General features: G+C 44.9%; 2 long non-coding RNA genes across 2 annotated transcripts in view; both read right to left on the reverse strand.

Annotated features, from left to right (window-relative positions):
• Positions 1-751: 751 nt before the first annotated feature.
• LOC149356674 (uncharacterized) lies at positions 752-7,117 on the reverse strand. Its single transcript, XR_016291672.1, has 2 exons — positions 2,152-7,117; positions 752-1,441 (listed from the first exon to the last, which is right to left on the reverse strand). It is a non-coding gene; the product is annotated as an uncharacterized LOC149356674 (long non-coding RNA).
• Positions 7,118-15,795: 8,678 nt separating this feature from the next.
• LOC149356675 (uncharacterized) overlaps positions 15,796-22,896 on the reverse strand; it is a 36,499-nt gene continuing 29,398 nt past the window's right edge. Inside the window, exon 3 of the long non-coding RNA XR_016289831.1 lies at positions 15,796-17,563. This is a non-coding gene — a long non-coding RNA (uncharacterized LOC149356675). The remainder of the gene's footprint in view (positions 17,564-22,896) is intronic.

Here is a 22,896-nt window from a genome sequence, read left to right on the forward strand (position 1 = left end):
TATTAATTTTTTTCCCCCACGAATGTAGGACATCTCCAGGAAATCTGTAGAATTCCACGGGCAGTCCTTGGCAGTCGATGTTCAGAGAACTATTGTGACAGCCCCAGACACAACAAGTTTCTCCACTCTTAGAACGTCGCGGAATTCACAGCGAGCGGCAACAACACTTTTGTGCGCCCGCCAGCAGGACGGCGCGTGCTCACAATGAAAGAGAGAGTGACAGCTGCGCGAGCAGCACGCGCATACCAGTCGACAGGCTGCTGGCTCAATGCGCTCCGCCCAAGGTAGATATACCATGGTAGCGAAGGCTCCATAGACGCCCATTGGTCCACAGAATGGCGGCTCATGGGGCACCCCAGCGCCCCCATTTAGGGGGGCAACCTACGTAGGAGTGACGTTAAATGACGTCACGCATACGTATGCTTTTGGCGCGAATTATAAAGTGGTCTTTTTATAGAACCAGCATTTTCGAACCGGTATCTCTAGAAGGTTGCCTTTCAGCGCGCACCAACCTTTGCCAGTCAAATGTGCTCGCGTTCCTGCTAGTTATGGCCTTGTTAATGTGCAATTGGGAACCCAATGAAAGTTACTGGCAAAGAAGGCAGCAACTCTTTCAGGCGCTGGCTAAGGATGCATGATTCGTAGTGGAAACCTTGGTGAAAATACTGGTGCCAGTACTATTGAGTACATCAAGGTATGATGCACAAAGCACAGGCTCAAGTGCACAGTTTGCAATACAGTGTACGGCAAGTATGGTTTTCATATTTATGGTTTATTACAGCAACCAAAAAAATACAGTGATAAAGCACGCCAGCAAAAAATGCGCGTCACAGGCAGCTCAAGCAGTAGTTTTTTTAAGCTGGCTATTCATCTCAATGGTCACAGTGCGGATAGGAAAAAGCCCTGACGTTCCACGAACGTTGCCAAGTAGGAAATTGAAAAGTATAGAAAACAATGCTACGACAGCTTCCATTGAGGCAAAAATGACAGACATAAGTAGGCGCATCAACACATAGACCATGCAGCACACAGGGATTACTCTCCACATTTCGTTTCTTCAACTGAGAGAATATAGCAGTAATGTTTACACCAGCATGAGAATATTAAAAACAAGTTTTAGCATCAACAAATCTGCTCATCGCTAGAGCATTACACCATACAGAGGGCCTGCGCACAACCTCGAGACCCAATTCTTGTCGCTAACCGAAGTAATTTGAAGCAATTCTAATCAAACTAAAATATACATGAAGTGCAGTTTCAAGTGCAAGGACATTCAGTACAGCCACTCCTTCCTCGAGTAGGCACAGCATCGAGACGCAGCCATCCTGGCCGCCGATACACAAACAGTTCGAAGTGCTTGGAAGAAGCCCTCGGGTCTCGCAGCTGGCACGGCGTCTTCTCCAGGCTGAGGTTGCGGCAGAACTGCACCCACGTTTTGCACCTGTACATGAGGCAGCATCCACGTTATACAACGGCACCCAAATGAATACCATATACTCTAAACGTCAATACGCCAAGACTCCTTTCACCTAAATGCAGTACGTTATAACTATGGTAGAAAATGCTCGCGCCAAGCCTCAGAGTGCGGTTACGCTTGCCTGATACCACGCGGCTAGCTGCTTTTCTATGCTCAAAGAGTGACGAGAGCGATGCAGCGAAATGAGTTTAAAACTACATTGACGGTCATGTATACGTAGAACGGCAGTAACTACTACTGGCCGAATTCAGTTAAGGCACAGTCAATGCGGCGCACATACACATATGGTTGAGTTTCGATGCTGTCAGTTGCGAGGGGATCCTCAAATTGGCTTCACGGTGCTGCAAAACCCATTAATTAATGTCATGCTCAGATCTGTTAGGCAGCGCAGTTGGTTTTAAATTGACCATGCGGCAAGTAGAGGGAACGTGGTTGCTCGTGAGAGCCCGGTATCAATTTCACGTTGGTGACAGTCGGCTGCACGAAACTAGCTACAAATAAGACAAATGATTTGTGTCTTTTGCACATCTTATGACTGCAAGTGCGTGCCCTGCAATTTACTAAAATATCCCGATAACATGCAGCCAAGTGCGTATGAAACGGTTACAGCTACGATATGCGCGGAAAGCCCGACAAAAGCATATCTAGAGCAGACGACAACGGCCAGAGCTCACCTGCGAAAGTCCAGAGGGAAGCGATGTAGTCTTGGTAAGACACCCACGGTACAACTCACGCTGTCACAATGTGCCACGGAGCAAGGTTTCTTCACATGCCGCAAGCTCATCTTGAAATGCAGAGCTAAGCGCTTGAAGCGATGAGCGCGAAGCCTCGGGAAAAGGTTTCGCACTGGCCGTACACCGAAGGAAACGCTGCAGGGGTGCAGCGGGGTGCAGATCTTGGCAAACGGTGACAGAGAGGCGACGTCCAAGGACGACAAAAAGTTTTTAAAGTGTCATTTCGAGACCGGCGAGCTTAATTTGGACGTTTTCCAAGGCGCGCCATAGCAGGCAGCTGGAGATAAAAAATCGCTTCGTAAGCTCCCGCAGCCACAGCGGCCGGCATGGTGGCCGGGTACCGAAAGAAGGCCTGCAAAGTCGCGCTGCAAATGCACCGCACACTCATCAACAGAGGGCGCAACAAGAGCGTTGAAAAAAATCATAAAATTCGGCGTAATGATTAGCTGAAATAGTTTACCGAACTTATAAAACGTGGCATTAAAATATTCATTTCTTTTTGCTGTTTTATAGCATTTTTATCTGTACTTTTGAATTTCATTATATAAGTGTTTCGGCCGCCCAAAGTGGCTGTGCTGCAGTCGCGCTAAACCGTTTTTGGGCCCAGCCTTCGCCACCATTCTACATCCACCTTGCTCCGCCCGCGACGTGCCCGGACGGAAACGCCAAAATGACCGACAGGGGAGAAGTGGCGCTGGTGCAGTGGCAGCAAACTTCAGGTGCGCTTCCCTATACGCGGCGGCTGCTTTCCGCAACGTGGTGGAAAGGGTTACGCCGCGTTGCCAGCTTCCGGCAAGCCGAAGGACAGACCTCCCTTTCCACTTTGTTTACCAAAGCGGCCGCTGCGTATCGCCACGAGTAGGGCTCGAGGCTATCTGCCACGCGCCGCCGTGTTCACGCTCATAAATTTCATGGCTGTACATATCCCACAGGCAACAAATACTGCAGATAAAGGATAAAAAAAAGCCGATAGGAAAGGTTTTCATTGTTGTGCACCTCAGGGAAGTATATTAGGACCCTCTTTGTTTACATAATACATTAATGACATTGTAAATATTAAACCTGAAGCAAAATTTATAATATATGCAGCAGGTGACAGAACATTATTTTCTGCAGGAGCTGATATCTCGCATCTCGTTTAAAAGTGTCATAGCACTAACAAAATGCTGGAAGTATGGGTGTCACCGAATGCCATGCGTATAAATGCCAATAAAAGTAAGCTAGCGATATTCAGGCAGAAATGTTTCATGGTTCATGGCGGTTTAACGTCCCAAAGCGACTAAGGCTATGAGGGAAGCCGTAGTGAAGGGATCCGGAAATTTCGACCACCTGGGGTTCTTTAACGTGCACTGACATCGCACAGTACACGGGCCTCGAATTTCTCCTCCAAAGAAATTCAACCGCAACGGCCGGGAGCGAACCCGCGTCTTTCGGGTCAGCAGACGAGTGCCATAACCACTGAGCCACCGCGGCGGCTATTCACGCAGAAAAAAAATACTGATAGTATACGGCATTGTTATACTGAATTCGCATAAGATAGAAATAGTCGACAGTTATAAGTGGCTTATTATGATATCCTCATCTAATATGAGCTGGGACCATCACATCCTCTATATAGCGGAGAAACTAGCGCAAGTAACTGGTATTATTAGTAGGAATAGATATCCCCCCTCGGTGCACATAAAAATCATGTTGTTAAAGAAAAGTTTTCTGCTCTTACCTCAATTATTGCCATTTAGTTTGGGGAACTGCCTCTTTTTCATGCTTACAGCGCATTCGCTTCCAGCAGAAAAAGTACGTCCGGCACAACTGCAATAAACCATATGGATCTACTACCAGGAATATTTTCTTGAAATCTCACATAATCAAGATATTTTATCTATATAAGTATCCCCTGGCAGTCAAATTTAAGTGTAAGGTAAAGAAAAATCTGTCTAATCTTAAAACTCTCGGACTGCTGCAACATAAAACAACGCATTATCCAACACAATCTCCAGAATAATGGTCTATGCCTAGATTCCTCTCGGTTCCGGTGAACAACAGGTGTCCTATATGCTACCTTCAGTGTTAATAATCACCTAATGAATGACAAAATTACATACGCTCCCACTTATCGCGAAGTTCAACGTTTGTATTGTTGGATGTGAGATATGTAGCTGCGTAATGTTGCTTCTGTGGACGTACTGAGTTTTTTTTTCTTTTCTTTCTTTTTTTTTCATCACACTAGTTCGTGCGTCATTCCTGTAATGTGCGCAATCTTGCGAAATCTTCATTCATATTATATACCCGCTGCTCTCAAAACGACTGGGTTAGTGGGCCATTCAAGCTGTCAAAAAGCAGCTTTTTTGCGCTGCCCTTTAATGTTATGGCCATACCAGTTTTTATAATTTCCAAAACGCGATTACCCTCTCCGCTATAGATCGACAAACTTTGGCTGCATCGTCTGAAAATACATGCGCTTTCGAAAGCATGCAGGCAAATCAACCCCTCCAGTGCACATAACTAGTCGAAAAAGCCGACTTTTTTCGAGCCACCGCGCGAAGGATAAACGCGTCCTCGAAATTTTAAAATCTTCAGTCGCTATTAGTAACGACCGGCTACAAATCTCTAATTGCAACTAGACGCCTTATTCTAACAGTTAAAAGGTAATTACTAAAAATACTTGACCAGCTTACTACTTCAGACGATTCCCCGGTTTTCCGGTGCCTGACAACAATGGTCATACTATGCTTAAGAAGCCATAATTTCACCTAAAAAAGCTATTTTTGAGAATTACTTAGTCTTGCCTGAAACGTCTGGCATAGGGGTCGATTATATTTTGCGCATTTCTCTATCACTCGATTGATTGTGTGAATATAGCCTGTTGCTGAGCAGCCTTTACTAATGTCTGCCTGATCACATGGCTGATTGAAGTGCAAGGTTGTCCTGACTCTATTAGCGATTACTCAGGCTATCAATTCAGCTATGAGGGACGCCGTAGTGAAGGGCTCCAGAAATTTGGACCACCTGGGGTTCTTTATCGTGCACTGACATCGCACAGTACATGGGCCTCTCGAATTTCGCCCTCATCCAAGTTCAGCCGCCGCGGCCGGGATCGAACCCGCGTCTTTCGGGTCAGCAGCCGAGCGCCGTAACCACTGAGTCAGGGCGGCGGGGCCATTCATCGTCTTTCGGACTTTCTTGACTTCTAGACTGCCGTTATTTTGGTCGTTTCTTTTTAAGCAAGTTTTAAGCTACAGAAACAACCATACCAGCTCGGTACCCTCCTTCAAAGAACCATGTAAGCTGCTCATGAAGGCTAATGCTGACTAGGTGGGGACATGACTTTTCGCGGGCATTTTTCACGCATAGGTTGAAAATGTATCATTTCTCAAGTTTCCAATGAGCGGGTTTGTAATGTATACGTGTTACGTTAGCGTGTGAGGTGAATAGCTCCAGCATACTTGAATAAAAAATCCCTGTAACGAAACCAGATCTCTTGGTCAGTCGGGGTTTCTTGAATTGCAGACACAGCTTCTTGGCTTGAGCATCTTGGGAAGTGAAACATTTTTCTCACACTGAAAAACTTGTGATAAAGCACGATGGGCTTCCTTGTAAAGCATACCACGTGTAAAAACTGCGAATCCTTCCTCTTTGTCCAAGGGAAGAAAAAGGCTGCAGTGTAGCATAAATCAGCCGAAAAAAATCATAAAATATAAAGAGGGCATGATGTGTAATAAAGCACTTTCTTTAGGCAAGCAGTATTTCGGACAGTCCGGAAAGTGCCTCAGTGAAATGCGTCATACACAGAACCAAAGTATGTAAACATGCACTGGCAGTAATATAGCTTTTTACTCGAGAAGTGGGACTGTGCGCTCCTTCCGGGCAAATACTCAACGATGGCCAAAAGCAAAAATTAACTTGCGAAATAATAGAAGCTGCGCAGATCGCTGCTTTGCCAGATAAATCCCTTAGCACGCCTTTTACCTCTCTGTCCAAAAGAGAGATGAGCTTCGTCAGTTCTGAAGACCGATGATTCATAATTTTATTCCCGTGTTTCCTTTCCCAATTTTCTCTGGCACAGGCGCATGTTAGTCCTCTTATGTCACCTTAGCCTTGGTCGTCTGCAAATCTTGCAATCGGAAGATAACGCCTGTGGTGTTTGTATTTGTGTTTTTTGTACCGCGCCTTGGTTTCCGCTGTTCCTCATGCTTAGCAAGTCATTATACAACAGCGAGCGGTAAGTGAGTCCGACCCCTCTCGATGCCCAGCTGTACCCTCCTCGTCCACTTTCCACCTTACGCTGCTGCCTTTCTCTCTTCCACTGCTACCCCTTCCGCCTTTGCAATCTCGACCTCCATTCGTTATTGGCACACTTTGGTCCTTCCCCGTGCTTTTGGCTTTACTACAGCCCTGCCTGTTCGCCGTGCTCTTTGCCTTCCTATAGCTTTGATGTAGCTGTGCTACATACGCCGACAGCGATGACAAATAAGAAGCCAGGAACGGGTGCCTAAGAGCTGCGCTTTAAAACTTCTACGATCAGTCGCTTAAGCCGCAACACCACACTGAGCTCGCCTTTGGCTGATAACCTTATTTTTTGTCGGCGTCGCTCAGTTAGCTTGGCATGTATGGCATGTACAGTGCGCATCTCGTGACAATAAGCACAGGTAACGGCGTGCCCCCCCCCCCCTTCCCCCCAGAAAAAAAAAGATAGTCTTCTTGCGTTAGGGGCAGTCCGATCGACACGGCAAGCACTATCGCAAGTTGCTTACACACAGTTTGCAGCCGAAGCCTTAGTTTTGTTGTCTGAATGCTGTCCCGACAACGGGACCTTATCTTTCCGTCATTCAAAGTCACCGCTGCCGCGTTGGCGCAGTAGTTACGGTGCTGGGCTGCTGTCCCGAAAGACGCGGGCTTCATCCCAGCCGCGGCGGTCGCATATCGATGGAAGCTAAATGCTAGAGGCCCGTGTACTGTGCGACGTCAGTGCACGTGAAAGAATCCCAGGTGGTCGAAATTACTCAGAGTCCTGTACTGCGGCCTCTCTCATAGCCTCAGTTACTTTGCGACTTCAAGCCCCATAAATCAGGCTAAATCATTAAACGCAGCACTCTTTCGCACTTGTACGAAACCGCACTATTAAGACGTCATACAATAGGCAGTCAGCGATATCATTCTTTGTTATACAGTAAGACATGCTAAGGATGGCATTTTAATAATGAGCTCTCATCGAACTGTTAACGTAAGAAAAACAGTGACTACCCAGTGTTACGCTTGGTCGTTGTGGGAGAGAGGGGTTACACGGACTAGCTCAGTTTCGCAACGAGGTTTATTCAGGATTAGGGGTTTGGTTGCTCTTGCGTAGGTGGCGCTATGTGCGGTACTGTGTTAGGTGAGCAGTGTGCGGAGAGAAAACTGCGCTGCCGATGTGCGTATGCATAACACGCACTTCCCTAACAAAAATTAAGAACCTTGCACATGGGGATATACCAGTTATGTGAAGCCACTGCTTGTGCTTCGATAATGCTCAGCAAGCTTGGTCTGTCTTCTTGAACGAGTTGTATCAGGTGACCGAGGAGCTACTAATACGTCTGAGGACGGACCGAGTATTCAGGGTTCTGCTGCAGAGGGCTTGGCTCAATCATCTCGTGTCTACCGGAGAGATTTTAGCAGGAAGACGTACTACTTTTCGGAGTCGCAGGTGGATTAGATTTTTTTACGAAGGTGCCTACGGTGTTTATTTTAATGGTGTACCTTCCAGGCTCTGGGTCAACGTTCAGTGCAGTGTCATTTATCCAGTTCCGCTTATTGCGGAGCCATACGAGTTGCTTCTGCCTTACTTGCAGAGTATTCGCTGAAAGTCGGTTCGAAAGCTTGGAACGTGAAGTCCAAGGTCGTGGTCAGCTCTTTCTATTTTTGATTACTAGTCGGCCGCTCTCAAGCGGACGTCTGCAATTGCTACTTGTTTTCCTGAAAAGTAGGTCAGGGTTACAGTGTACCACTGGAGACTAGGTAATAACCCTTGGAGTAAGGATGACATTTTGTTTAGGTCCTTAATCTGCAGGCCACTGAGCGGTTCGTGATCTCTCTGGATAGTCACTTCTCTTTCGAAGGTGCTGTAGTGAAATATTTTCCCACGAACACGACTGCAAACAATTTTTCTCGACTTGTGCATATTGGTACTGGTGGCTGTCAGAGCTGCACAAGCGCAGGACATGGGTCTCTCTTCTTGGAGTAAAACTTATCCGACCCCTTATGAGCTGGCATCCGCTGAATTTGTTACCGACTCGGGGGGATCAAAAGAACGGAGCACAGGTGCCAGTGTCAACTGTGACTGATCGTTTTGGTGTTTGTTTCATTTAGTGCCGGTGCTCATACGTCTTAAGAAGTAGTTCACGAATACGACTTCTGATTTCGTCAAGATGCTGACATTCCAAGAAATCTATGCTATGCTGTTCTCATTTGTTTGATGGCAGTGCCATAGATTTGATGGCCAGCAGTTTTCCTGGATATAGAGCAATCCAATGTGGCGAACGTTTTTGCCCAAAGTATGTTACAAAAGTCAGGCCTAGCTGTAGCTTTTCCTTGTTTATCTTCAGGTTATTGACTGCGCAATGGTCAGCGCTCTTCTTTCATCAGTTGCCTGAATTTCAATGTTTTTTCATGCCAAACGATGTCGTCAAAATAGGGCTTGACGTGGTCGGTTAGTTGCCGCGCAAAAAACCTGTCTATGGCTTGTTGCCAGACTTCAGGAGCTATTGAAAGACCAAATGGAACCTGAAGGAAATAGCAGCCTCTCCAGGGCGTCATGAAAGTGCAGCAAAGAGAGCCTGTCTCAGCTAGGTCGAGCTCTTAGAATACACCTTTAGCGTCGAGAACAGAGAAAATCTTTGCACCGCTGAGCGTTGTCAACAATTCTTCAGGGAGCGCAGCCTGGCAGTGTTCTCTCTAGACAGCTTCATTCAGATTGCTATGGTCCACACACAGCCCTACGTTGCCATCTTTCTGTTGACAATGACAACGGGGTGAACCCACTCGGACGGTGCTGTGACCTTCGTATTATGTCGTTTTCTTCCATATGTTACAGTTCGGCCTTCGCCTTGTGCTCTATGGCGCTGGGTACTAGGCTTGGAGCTGACACCGTGTGAGTTGCTCTTTCCTGCTCTTGTATTCATAGCACCCCATGCAATTTTCCAATGACTTAAATACATTAGGAGCGTCATCGAGTACTTTCTGTATGGCATTTGTTGCTGCGCATGCGGCTACAGCCGTTATCTGCGGCTGTACTCTTTTGGTGGGATAACAATGGCTTGCACGCGTCGGCTCCCAACGTTGGCTTCAGTGGTTGGTTGACGACGAGAAACTTCAAGATCTATGTTTTTCAGTGAGTTGAGCGTTGGAGTTGGCAAGCTGGCACTCAGCAAGATTGGAAGTTCATGCCCACTGTATGTCGTCACTAGGCCTGCGTCGGCTTCATTTCAGGTTGCACATGCCATTTGCTGGTTTCATGCATGGCCACGATATTCACGTTGGCGACGGTGTCTAGCTTGAAAACGATGCTGTGACCTTTCGCGCAGATTTTTTCGAACCACTCTGAGGTCCTGTTTATATTGAGGAGGTCGAGGCTGTTCAGGCAGAATGATTCTTGCTTATCTTGTAGCCGATCCTCCTGCCAAGGATCTCGAGGACCCAAATTTGTTATCTCGAGGATCTGTTGTCTCCTTGGCTGTGCTTACACGTGAGCGAAAAATGGCTGAATTTGCCGCCTCTGTAAACGCTGTGACGGTAGGCGGGGCAGTCATGAGGCTGGTGCGTTGTTCCACAGAGTGAGCATTCGTGCTGCTGCCGCGGCTGGGGTATCGAATGGCGGCTGCTCGAAGCGTCTGATTTATGCGAGTTCCATCTGTTCTGCTTTTGTATCGTATGCACTTCAAGACTCGGCTCTTCCAACTCTTCTACATATCTCTGAACTTTCGGCTCCCTTGCATGTCGTAATCTTGTCCAGTGTGAGGTCCCCTTAAAGAAAAAGTCGCCTTCTCAGTGTGGCGGTTATTATCCTGACAGTGACGTGTTCCCCTATAAGTGTGCTTTTTTTTTCCTAAAGTCGCATTTTTGTGCTTCCTTCCAGAGGCCTATTACAAATTCTTCGAACGGCTGGTTTACTTTTGTTGCATAGTGTTGAAGACAGCAGGCGCCTGTGTTACGTTTCTGTATGGTTTGTAGAGTGCGTCGGACTGCACGAGGAGATAGGTAACATGGTCGGGTGGCTGCTCGCCGCCGGCGCTCGGATGTTGACGGGGAACATCTGGGCGACGCAGTGGCCACGGAGCCCGAGAACATGGCGCAGTAGGGCCTCGCGAGCAGCGGGTGGCTTAGTGGCGTATTCACATGCTAGTTCGTAGATGTTGTAAGCGTCTTCCCAGTCCTCAAATGGCTGGCGTGGGTTATCGCCTGGCTCGAAGTGTGCAGGTGGACGTAGGAATGCACTGGTCATATTCTAGGGGTTCTCAGTCACTCTGACACTGTTATGTTTTGTCGCTGTGGGAGAGACTGACGACACGGACTAGCCCACTTATAAAAACAAAGGGAACTGAGCATTATTCAGCTTTGCGGTTATTTATTCTTGGTGGCGCTAGCTGCGGAGCTGAGTTAAAGTTGCAGTGAAGAGGAATCTGAACTCGTCTTTTTGCCGCGGGAACTCGATCTACACGTTCCGAGCATTCTTAAAATCTGCGACTTATTGCCCTGTGTGGCCAATTTCCCTAATTAAATCGAATTAACGTCCGGCTCCCGCCTTTATTTTTTGAATTCTCCCCGTACGCTGGGCGGAGTCAAACGCGTGGAGTGCCTTTCAGCCAGCTCCGTGGAGGCATTGCTTTCGCTTTATTTTGTTTTTTAGGTTTCCATGAATAAATAGTTTCATTCGCAGATGATATAGCTGCAGAATAAGCCCGCAGAAATAAAATACGCGCGGACTATTTGCTACTACGGATTACTACGTATTACTTCGCCGATGGCAGAGCGGCAAGCCGCCACGGGACTGAGTGAAAGGCACTCCACGCGTTGGTCGACTCCGCCCACCGTACGGGGAGAATTCAAAAAAGAAAGGTGCTAGCAGACGTTAATTCGATTTAATTAGAGAAATAGACCACAAAGGGCAATAAATCGCAGTTTATAAGAATGCTCGGAACGTGTAGATTGAGTTCCTGCGTCAAAAAGACGAGTTCAGATTCCTCTTCACTGCACCTTTAAGTGAGCAGTCGACGCAGAAATGGTGCAACCGGAACAGAAGCAGCGCTGTCGGTGTCCTTATATCTAACACCTTGTTGAAAACACTGGAAGAACATTTTGGCGTTCTGACAGAGCCAGTCTCAGATTTCATGCATTCCTGTCACTTTTTTGCTCCTTCTCGCGACTTTTAGCAACGGTAGGTGTGATTGCAGCGGTCAATAGGCTTGCGCAGACCGCGTCGGAGCTGTTTCAATTTGAGTCACCCATTACGTGACCACCAAGGCACTACGAAAAGGTAGGGACAGAAACGAACATCGGCACCCTTGATAATGGCTGCTCCGATGCGAGGAGTAGATTTACCTTTGATGGTCTCCTGTCAAGTTTATTCGAAAAAAAAAACAATAGAACGTCGCCCCAAACCAGCCCGTGAGCGTGTGCGTTGTCCACGGCAGCACTCTGAGGTAGCTCCCTCAAAACTGATGAAGCCGTCAAGAAGAGACGCCAGCGACGACACAATAAGGTACGACCCCGGGAGAATGAAGCTGTTACTCTCAGATAGCCAGCAAAACACCACGGCATACTCGACATTCTCGCGTCAATCCAACCATAAACCCTGCCTGCTTTCGTTCATCACGCAATGTGGTTGAAAAAATAACCTTGCACCACTCCCAAACGGGAACACAACAGAAAAGCGCACCACAAAAACAGCATGCGTCAAAACAGCGCACAAAAACCAGCACAGCGACAAAACGGCGCACAAAAAAAACGGCACAGCGACAAAACGGTACCGGGAAAAAACAGCCCGGCGACAAAACAGCGCCGGGGAAAAAAAAAACACGCGCCAAAACAGCACGCCGGGCCAAACAGCACAGCGGAAAAACAGCACGAAGAGAAAACACCACGGGGCAGAACAGTGCGACGACAAAACAGCGCAGCGCAGTACGGAGCAGCGCTGCTGGAGGAGTGAACTACCACAGTCATAACCGCAAACTGGAAATCACAACACATACGGCAGCGGCCTTTAGAGTTAGCGAGAGCTCGTTTCGTTGGTTCATTGAGAAACAGGGCAGGCTCATTTCTTGTGGAACAGAGTTGCTTGAACGGTGCATATGGCAGAACTCGTGGTTATGTAGTCCTTGACTGTTTGGCGACAGTGGTCTAGTTTTTTTCTGTATTATCCCTTTCGGACCTGGCGGTGTCAATCCACACCACAACATAAATATTGCCCTCATGCCTCAGTAACGGAAGAAAGTACTAATAATTTTTAATACAATAGTTCTTCTGGGATCTCTATTGCTGTCGGCATCAATGTTCACAGATTTCCGTTGAGCTGTGCGGTCTAACACATGGCATGGTAGGTATGGGGTAGAGACATGGTAGGTATGGTGTGAAGAAGCCCAGTTATAGCAAAGCTGTATATTTATATCTCACTAACCATTCGTTCTTTTGCGCTCAGATTTTTAAATGTGTCGTGAAACTCCTGTCGACTCTCATATCCCTGTCGTAAATATTATTGAATGCGTAGACGCTGTTCTTGAACACATTTTGGCAAATGCGAGTTTGACACTACCAGAGCTCAACGGTTTCCAGCGGTGGCCATTCAGGGATGATAGGTCAACTTTGTAGAAAAAAAATGCTAGTATTTTTGCTGCTGCACTTATATTAATGAGCTTGTTGGACTGCTGACATGAATGTTCATCGCAGCAAATGGACGAAATCTCAAAATTATCTTTCTGATGAACTAGAAAATAGAAATTTTCGCTACCATACAAGTTGAAAGTTTAGATCGAGCTTGGAAATGACAGGTGGGTCTCAGCGATCAGTAACCGGAACAAAGGAGGAGTGACAATAAATGCATGCTAAACCTAGTACTTTTATTAATTTTTTTCTACCGCTCTCCTCCTACTGTGAGCAACGACTGGGAGCTGCAAAAAGCGACCGTGGTATTCACACCGCAACTCGCGCACCGCCACTCGTGCAGCGCGTGTGGAGCACCCTCTACGCTGGCAACAATGCAGCCTGTTCGCCTATGTTTTCGTGAGAAAGCGTGTTTGGTGTGCTTATAGACAGCGTCTGCTTTCTCCCCGGCCGAGGGATATCCGCGCCGCATAAGCCTAAGGCAATTTCTTGTCACCTGTAGAGAACAGCATTTGGCCAACATGCAGACAGGGCAGATTATCTTCCAGTTTATAAGCTCTAGAGTAAACAGCTGGTTCGAAAACAGGCGCAAGCCAGATGCATAATACTCCGTGCAAGCTTAAAACTTTGATATGCCGAGTTCGACACAGGGAGTTACGGAAATGCTTAAAGAAGCTCGATAGAGGAGGGCGTTGCAGATTTGGGGAGTCTTCATTTTTCCGCAGTCACCTTCAAGAAGGGCTGATAAGTTTTGAACACGTGTGTTGCTGGCGTGACGTACACAAGCTAGAACACAAGCCTTCAGCAACAAGAACGAGGAGGTATGATACAAAACACAAGGTAAATAGGAGAGAACGCCGTCTTCTTTTGTGAAGGCTGCAAGATCCATCAATCCCCTACGAAGTAAAGAAAGCTTCTTTAAAGTTCTCCACATAGCAAGGAAACAAATTTTTTTCTTCATTTCATTGTTGTCCGTCGCGGTAACCAAAGCGGCCCCTTTGGCATTTTACACCCATTGAGCCCTGATGTCCGATTTTGACACCATACCTGTAAATCAGCGAATACTTGGACCACGGGGAGCTTTAACTTTTTACTACATGGTTATCGGGCCTTAGGCACTGTAAAAACAAGGAGCAACAAAGTCTTCAACGAAAATAAAAAATCCAGGGCCGAAAATGTTATATAAGTAGATAGTGATAGTAAGCAGAATCTGGGAAACTGAGAGATAAATTTGCCCGAGCAACAGCTTTGCGGTCAAATGTCCTGGGTATATCTTCTCTTAATTGCTAGCTATATTCGGCTTCCTTGGCTGTTTTTGATGCACTGCGCACCAGCGCACGCAGACGCTTCCTTTTTCTACTGCTACGCAGCAAGCATGGCGTCTCTCGCTTGATTTCGCTTTTTGACATGTCATAGCCTTCGCCCGGCATTCAGCGGCCATAGGTAACATTGACGGTGATGAAGACTTGCAAAGCATAGCGAGAAAGGCTGTCAGAACATGTCTCGAGAGCGAGAAGCCGCTGCGATTCCCAAGTGCTCCAAGGCATCGGGAAGCTTAGCGCGTCTATGGTTTGAATTCATATTGATGCATTATCATTTCTTATCCTTCTAATCGTTCGGCCGCCAAAGCTCTGAAGTTCAGAAGCATTAAAATGGCACCTGACAGCTGCAAAAAAGAAAATTAAAGACATCGATCCCACTGGCGTATTTATCACCAGCTTTTCTTGCTTTCTTTACTGAAGCCGAACATAGTGTATTAACAAGTCGTTATTGTTTTTTTTCTGCTGCACCCTCCCAGTCTTAGAGCCAGATTGGGCAATAAACATCCTGTGAAACAACATTCCCTGCATTCATTCTTCAAATCTGCTCCAGCAGACTCCCACCTGTGTTTGTTAGGCTAGGCATGTGTTTTTCAGTTGTTTCTTGTGGATCCTGAGAAAGAGGATGAAATGTGTCGAAAATTTATGTTTTAATAAAATTGGCATCCAAGTGAAAAAAGTAACTTTTGTCAAATGTTGCGAAAATTCATGTTTCGAGATAATTCGCTTCAAAGTGAAAAAAAATAGCTTCAATTTAAAATTACACTCAACCAATGCACGTTGATGCATGAATTTTCAGGTGAGCTATGTAGCCCATTTCGCAAAGTAACCACGAGTCAGCCACAGACAACCACTATTCCGCGTCCTGGTTAAACACCACACCTGAAAAATGTCGCCTCGGGCAATCCTGTCATCTATAAAACCAAGCATCGCATACTGGATATTTTCAGTGTATGAAGACCCTCTACCTCGCTTCAAACAAAATTCCTGGCGATTCAATTGTCGACAGCGAGATTTTTGAAGAATAATAATTTGTGGTACACCCAGAGACCTACGTCGGGCGTATATGCCAGAATTCAACACCATGATGGTCAACCCGCCGAATCGGTGCTTCCAGAAAAACTTCTTGAGCGGTAATCATTCCCTTACCCGCCAAAAAAAGTGGAAATTTGACATCGCGTAAATCACCCTACCCACTTATTGAAATGAACACTCGCTAACTCCAGAGGTCGGTGCCGTATGTGTTGTGATTTCCAGTTTGCAGTTATGACTGTGGTAGTTCACCCCTCGCACAGTGTGCTGTTTTGTGGTCGCGCTGTTTTTCCGTGCGCTTTTATGTCGTCGTGCTATTTTGTCGCTGTGCTGTTTTGTCCGGCGTAGTGCTTTGATTCGTGCTGCTTTTTACCCCGTGCGGTTTTTTCACTGCGCTGTTTTGAAGCATGCTGTTTTGTCGTGTGCTGTTTTTTCACGGTGCCCTCTCAACATCAGTGTTCAGTTCCGCCAGACGCAGGGGAACAATGATGACGGCAGTCTGGCGTAAATTCCGGACAACCCGCTATGCTTTGCTTGTTAGGCTACTGAAGATGCTTTCAGTGCTTGCTGCATGTTTAACCCCGCGATGATCATCAGACACATCAGAGTAGGCAAAATTTAGTGCCCTGCGAGTGCCGAAATCCAAAGCATCTTTGATGGCCACCTTGCTTTCGTAAGATAAGAGATAAAGAGGAAGAGAAAATGCAGCGACGTTAACCATAAATGTGCTCTTTTGCGGTTAAACCAAAGCCAGTTCAAACAATCCGACCAAACTAAGGATGGAACACAACAGAAGCTGCTGCCGCTAAGGTGTATCCTGGCGTTGCGAGATTTCTGCTCCAAAACGCTACAGAGAGCTTAGTTGGTAGAACAAGAAATTTTCCGTCGTATTGTTCTACTTTGAGTCAGTAAATAAACGCACTACATGGGCAATCAAATTACAACTAGCAAGCTTTTGACGTCTCACTTCCAGGCAGCTAACGATTGACTATGCTTTTGGAGGCTAAATAATGAGCGTACAGCAGTGAAAAATATATTCGATGGTAGAAAATAAGCACAAAAACTTACAATCGGAAAAACAACGGAGGAGGCGTGAAAGCAAGAGTGCAGACAGGAAGGGCGTTCTGCATGCTTGTTATCAACTGCTCCCCGCGCGTTGCGCTTCATAAAATATATGCTTCAAACTGCCCAAAAATTGTACCCTTTCTGGCACGGACAAATTTATAAGCACAAATAGTCGCATAGCAGTACAACACTTCCTTCTTGCCACCATTAACACTTAGGACGGCTCTGTGCAAAAATGGTAATCAAAAATCTCCACAAGAAACTGTTCTCCAGTCTGCTATCTGGTTGAATTATATAAACAGCCCGTGAACTTAATGGCGCAGTGTAGCCTCTCTAGAGTACTTAATAACTACTGACAACTTTATCTAATGACCGTGCTTCTTACATATCTCTTCCCACCTTTCAGGTTGCCGATTTATTTTCCCGCCCTCTCCCTAATTATTCAAAGTTACCAGCCACTGAGAATAAGGTACGCAAATATGTTCTGAGTTACTCGGCACCTTCACACAGACAGTTTTGGAATTTCTCAATCATGCATCAACAAACCCTACGCTGCTCTGCAACTCGTTTTGCTATGCATACCAGTGATATGCATTTAGCGCCGACAGTAATCATCTGAAATTGCTTTTTTTCCATCCTTTGTTAGCTCACATAGGTTTTCATTTTCGCGCAAGAACTTATGGCATAAGCTTCAAAAACCAATATTCACAGCCGTACTTGCTAACAAAGTATTATTTCTCAGTAAAGATGCGCTATCTATTGGAAAGGTGCCTAGGCCAACACGCCCGTGGGCTGAGTGACGCGACACACATAACATATTTTTGGGGGACAAGCTAATTTGTTAATTTTCTAGCAGTAATAGCGCACTAAAACTTTGACGTCTTTCTCACTAAAATAATAGGTGGCAAAGATTTTTGCCTGGGCACCTTTGTAACCAATTGCACATTACCCTGGTAGTTTTAATTCATCTCGCAAACTATATTAATAAAAAGTAAAACCGTACGAAGAAAAACAAGCGAAGCGCGTGCGTCTACTTGCCATACACGAGGAGCACAACAGAACTGGTGCTGGAACGTCCCATAATTGACCTGAAAAAAAAATATAGGCGTTTAGCCGACAGGGTTTCCCGCTAATGATGTCATAATGAGTTTAATGAGGTCATAATACACTGGTTCGAGTTTTTTTAATCTCAAGCCGTTGACGAAGCGCTTAGCGAGTTCATATGTATTCATCAGCAGGTCGTGCCTGCAATGAATGTCGCAGGCATGCATTCTACTACAAAAGAAGATGGCTTGACCGACAAAGACAAAGGAGGCGCACAAATCGACAGGACCAGTGCCACACATGCAATGGGAGGTTCACTGAACCTGCCGTTGCCAACGGGCCCTTTGCTATTTCGAAGCTTCCGAACTGAACCTGCCATTGTCTGTGGGGCGCCGGTCCTGTCGTTTTCTGTGCCTCTTCTGTCTTCGTCTGTCGCGCCGTTTTATTTCGAATTCTCATCTAGCCCATACAAGACTTCTACTTGCATGCGTTTTACGTATGGCGGTGATTGTGTGAACCGTTAACTCGGTAAGATTCATTGGTAATATTGATAATGACCTCGAGAACTCCTTATCGGATACCATTCATTCAGCAGTACACCTAAAAAACAAAATCAGTCCATCTACAACACTTTGTGAGACTATCAGTGACTACAAATAGAGTATGACCATGGCAAAAGACGCATACTTTCCTAGGCTCCACGATAACATGAAATAAAACCAGAAATTATTTTGGAAGTACTGTCTTTGTCAAAAGTACACAGCGGAAGGCGTTTACTTCCAAGCTGTGCAGCGAGGCTCTTAACCTCACCTGACAGTTCTAAGCTTGAGAGGGTATAGGACTTAAGTTCCTCTCGCCTTCGAGAAATTAGGGTCTCTGAGTGCGCAATAGGATCCGCGCTGCAGGGCTCAGAAGTAGACCTCTTGGGCTGTATAGTTTTGACAAAGACTGTACATTAGAAAAGTTGGATCTGAATCGTTAGGATTCAGTGAATTAGTTGATAATGGTGTAGTCCTCACTGATGATGAGCGTAAAGCAACGTGTCTCAACAAATATTTCCATTCCTACGATTTATCTAAATACCACTTAAACTCTCTGCCACCTGTGAGCAATTTCCGCACAATGCGATAGGAGATAATTGTGTAGGTGGCTTCAGCGATCGTGGGAAAACGTCGACAAAGGAAAGCTATTAGTCCCGTTGGTATTTCGCCGCGTGTTCTTAAAAGATGCTGCGCACAAATTTCTTATTACCTTTCCAGGGTTTATAGCAAATCTTTAGAGACAGGCATTTTACCGAAAGATTGGAAAATCACTCATTATAATTATAGACACACATCTTTAACGTCAATAGCATGTTAAATTCTTGAACATATCTTATATGCAGCAATAATGAGACAAATAACCGAGAATAAATTGTTGATTAGAGAACAAGGGCTCTATTCTACTTGGGATCTTCCCGAGATCTGGCAACGCCCTCAGATGACTGAACTAAATGGCACCAAGGCATAAAATTCAACCTCCGGCACGCCTTCATTCCTGCAATCTCGAACATCCCCCAAGGCGATTGCGCTTGGGCTTTAGGTATCTATTACCCACAGTATAACCTTCCCTTCGGTGTTCTGTAAGATGCCTTCACTGACGGCTATATGGGATCTGCCATATTGCAATCAGTACCAGCATTTCAGCATTTCAAAACATTTTGCACGCTGTAGAAAGGCCTGTTTGCAACTGTCACTAAGAATGCTGTAATATTTTTTACGGTCAACATAACTACATTTTGCCGCCGTGGCGGCTCAGTGGTTTTGGTGCTCGGCTGCTGACCCGAAAGACGCGGGTTCGATCCCGGCCGCGGCGGTCGAATTTCGATGGAGGCTAAATTCTACAGGCCCGTGCACTGTGCCATGTCAGTGCACGTTAAACAACCCCAGTTGTTGGAAATTTCCGGAGCCCTTCACGACGGCGTCTCTCATAGCCTGACTCGCTTTGGGAGGTTAAATTCCATAATCTAGACAATAACTACATTTTGCCTAGTTTTTTTTTTCACTTTTCAAGTTCAAGTTTCAAGTTTATTTAATACGCACATAGTAATACAAATACAGTAAAATCAGTACAGAAGGAGGTCCCATAGTACACGACTGTCGGGGGGACCTCCTAGAACAAATCAAGTGGGGTAAAATTGCAAAGAATGGAAGGCAGTGTATCAATTAGCATAAATAAACAATCTACAAAAAAAATTTACAATGTTATGTGTGAAAAACGGAACAAAAAGTATATACAGCAACAACTTTGTAACATAATGCAAAGAAAATGAGACTTTAAACAAGGATTACTACTGTTTAGGCATGTGAACTACACAGGAAATTAATTAAGTACTCTTTAATGCGGTGATGAAATTAGTGAACAGTAAACGACGCTTTAATTTCACATGGCAAAGTATTCCAACAGGATATGCCGGCAAATATTGTGGTAAATTTTCCATAATTAGTCCTCACTTTAGGTAGAAGAAGATTATTACGCTGTTGAAACCTAGTAGAATTAGTATTTATAAGCTGATCAGGAAAGCCATCAATATGAGCATGATGATTAATTACCTTGTAGATAATGATGGATAATTTCACAGTGAATAACTGTTTATTTTATTTTATTTATTTATTTATTTATTGTTACCCTCAGGGTATAAACATTACAGAGGGGAGTGGGTTTTAATCAATAAACAAACAAAAGATATGCACAGCAACAAAAACATACAAGTAACACTGTAAGTGACAGTTAATTTTGGTCAAAAATGATCTAAACAAAGTCCCATAACACTTAATATAACACAATGAAAATCGTGTGAGTGTACACAGTGGTGAAATTAAATAATATATGAACACACAGGAAAGAGGTAGGTTTTATACAATGTTAAGAAGAACTCGCATGGTCTATATTGCGCACGGCAGACTGAAATAACCAAAATTTTTCAATTGTTGCAACGGAAGAGGGAAGGCGGTTCCAGTCTTTAGATGTGTGGGGTATGAAAGAATCGGAGAAACATTTAGTGTTGCATGAATTTATGCCAACCTTGTGAGCGTGGTCAATGCGTGATGATACATATGAAGGCGGAATGAGCAATTTATCGTGTAAGTCATCATGGTAAAATATCTTATGAAAGAGGCATAACCGTGCATGCTTTCGACGAAATGTGAGGGGTAGCAGATTGAGATTAGATTTCATTGAGGATACACTAGCGGTGCGGTGATAATTAGAGAAGATGAAACGAGCTGCATTATTTTGAATCATTTCTAGCTGGTTAATGAGATCAGTAGTGCCCGGGTCCCAAACTGAAGATGCGTATTCAAGTTGCGAACGAACTAACGTTTTGTAAAATAGAAGCTTGGTACTGGAAGGGGCCGAGCGAAAGTTCCGTTTTAAGTAGCCTAGCATGCGGTTAGCTTTGTTGACAATGAATTCGACATGACTGTTCCAGCTAAGGTTAGAAGCGATATGAATGCCAAGGTACTTGTATGACGCTACTGATTCGAGAGCTACATTGTTAAGGTGATACATAGGTGAGTTGCTAGATGACCTTGATACGCGCAGGAATTTGCACTTGTTAACGTTTAGCGTCATTTGCCATGCTTTGCACCAAGAAGAGATGTTGTTAATGTCAGTTTGAAATGCGCGTACGACATCGTCGGTTATTATTTCACGGAAAAGGACGCAGTCATCTGCAAATAGGTGAATTGATGATGTAACAGAATCAGGCAGGTCATTAATGAATATTAAGAAGAGTAAGGGCCCAAGCACGGTACCTTGAGGAACGCCAGAAAGAACGGGGTGTAAATGTGAGTTAGTTCCATTAGTTGCTACAAACTGCTGACGGTCTGTTAAAAAGCACTCTAGCCATTTTAGTACGTCAGTATCGAGCCCTATCATGCGCAGTTTTAGTAGCAAAAGCCGGTGACAAACTTTATCAAAAGCCTTGGCGAAATCTAAAAATATGCAATCTGCAGTGGAACGATGATCAAGAATTGCATGCAATTTATGAGTAAAGAGAACAAGTTGCGTTTCACATGAATATGACTTACGAAAACCGTGTTGTGCATGATGAAAAAACGAGTTTGTCTCTAAGAAATTTGCTATATGTGAAAAAAGAACGTGTTCTAGGATCTTACAGGGGATGGTGGTGATTGAAATAGGCCGGTAGTTGTAAGGTGAGTACTTGTTTCCAGATTTATGTACTGGAATCACCTTCCCTATCTTCCAGTCGGCCGGCATCGCGCTATTTTCTAGAGACTGCTGAAATAATTTAGAAAGAATAATGGAGGAATATATCTTAGTGCTTTTCAGAAATTTTGAGTTAATACAGTCGATGCCGGCGGCTGAAAATGGTTTCAGGCCGTCAATGATTTTGGCGATTCCATCCGGGTTGACGATAAGAGGATACATTGGCAGATAATTATGGGCGCAACAATAAGGTAAGTCGTTTGGCAGGGATTTCGTGAAGTGGCTGGAGAAGACATCATTTAATACAGTGGAGCATTCATTGTCAGGAACAGGTTCGTCATTAGCGCTTGTTAAAATAATTTTAGACCGGTCTGTAGGATTGATAACTTTCCAGAACTTTTTAGGATTATCTATCAATATATCGGGTAAAGTCTTTGCAAGAAATATTTTTTTAGCATCTTTAACTGCTGAAATATAAGCGTCGTTTGCAGGACGATATAAATACCAACGAAACTGACTACATGAGGTGTTAGCAAGCCGGTATAAGCGCTTCTTCCGGTTAGATAAGCGCCTAATGTATGAGTTATACCAAGGCGCCTTTGGATTATATGAGATATTTCGGATGGGAATAAATCGATTGATAAGCTCGGTAACCTTATTCTTGAAGAGTGTCCAGTTCGTTTCAACAGAGCGTTGCTCGAAGCCTTCGAGGAACTTTGTTAAAAATAAGCTTAACTCACTGTTGAAGGCTGTTGAAGTGGAAGTATGCGCAAGCTATGATAAAGTGGTAAAGAGTGTGTTAGGAATGAACTGAATGACATGAGCCTGATGGCCTGATTCTGAAGGCGCTGAAGTCTTTCAATGTGAGTGAAATATGTATTTCCCCAGCAGGACAAACAGTAGCTAAGGTGACTGTGGATATATGCATAATATAATGAACGTAAGATGTGCGGTTGAAAGTATGCACGTGTTTTGATTATGATATGAATGCCGAAGGAAACCTTATGCATGAGTGTGACAGAAGCCAACAGCCACAGAAACCAAGGGGCACAGGGGATTTTTTTTATTTATTTATTTATTTATTTTGTGGTGTTGATCAATTTAGAATATTACTGAATATGTTATCGCTTAAAGATAATTGATTAGAAAAGCAGAAGAAAAAACAACC

The sequence above is a fragment of the Amblyomma mixtum genome, chromosome 3, assembly GCF_055824585.1.
Source record: "Amblyomma mixtum isolate Tamu chromosome 3, ASM5582458v1, whole genome shotgun sequence".
NCBI classification, from domain to species: domain Eukaryota; kingdom Metazoa; phylum Arthropoda; class Arachnida; order Ixodida; family Ixodidae; genus Amblyomma; species Amblyomma mixtum.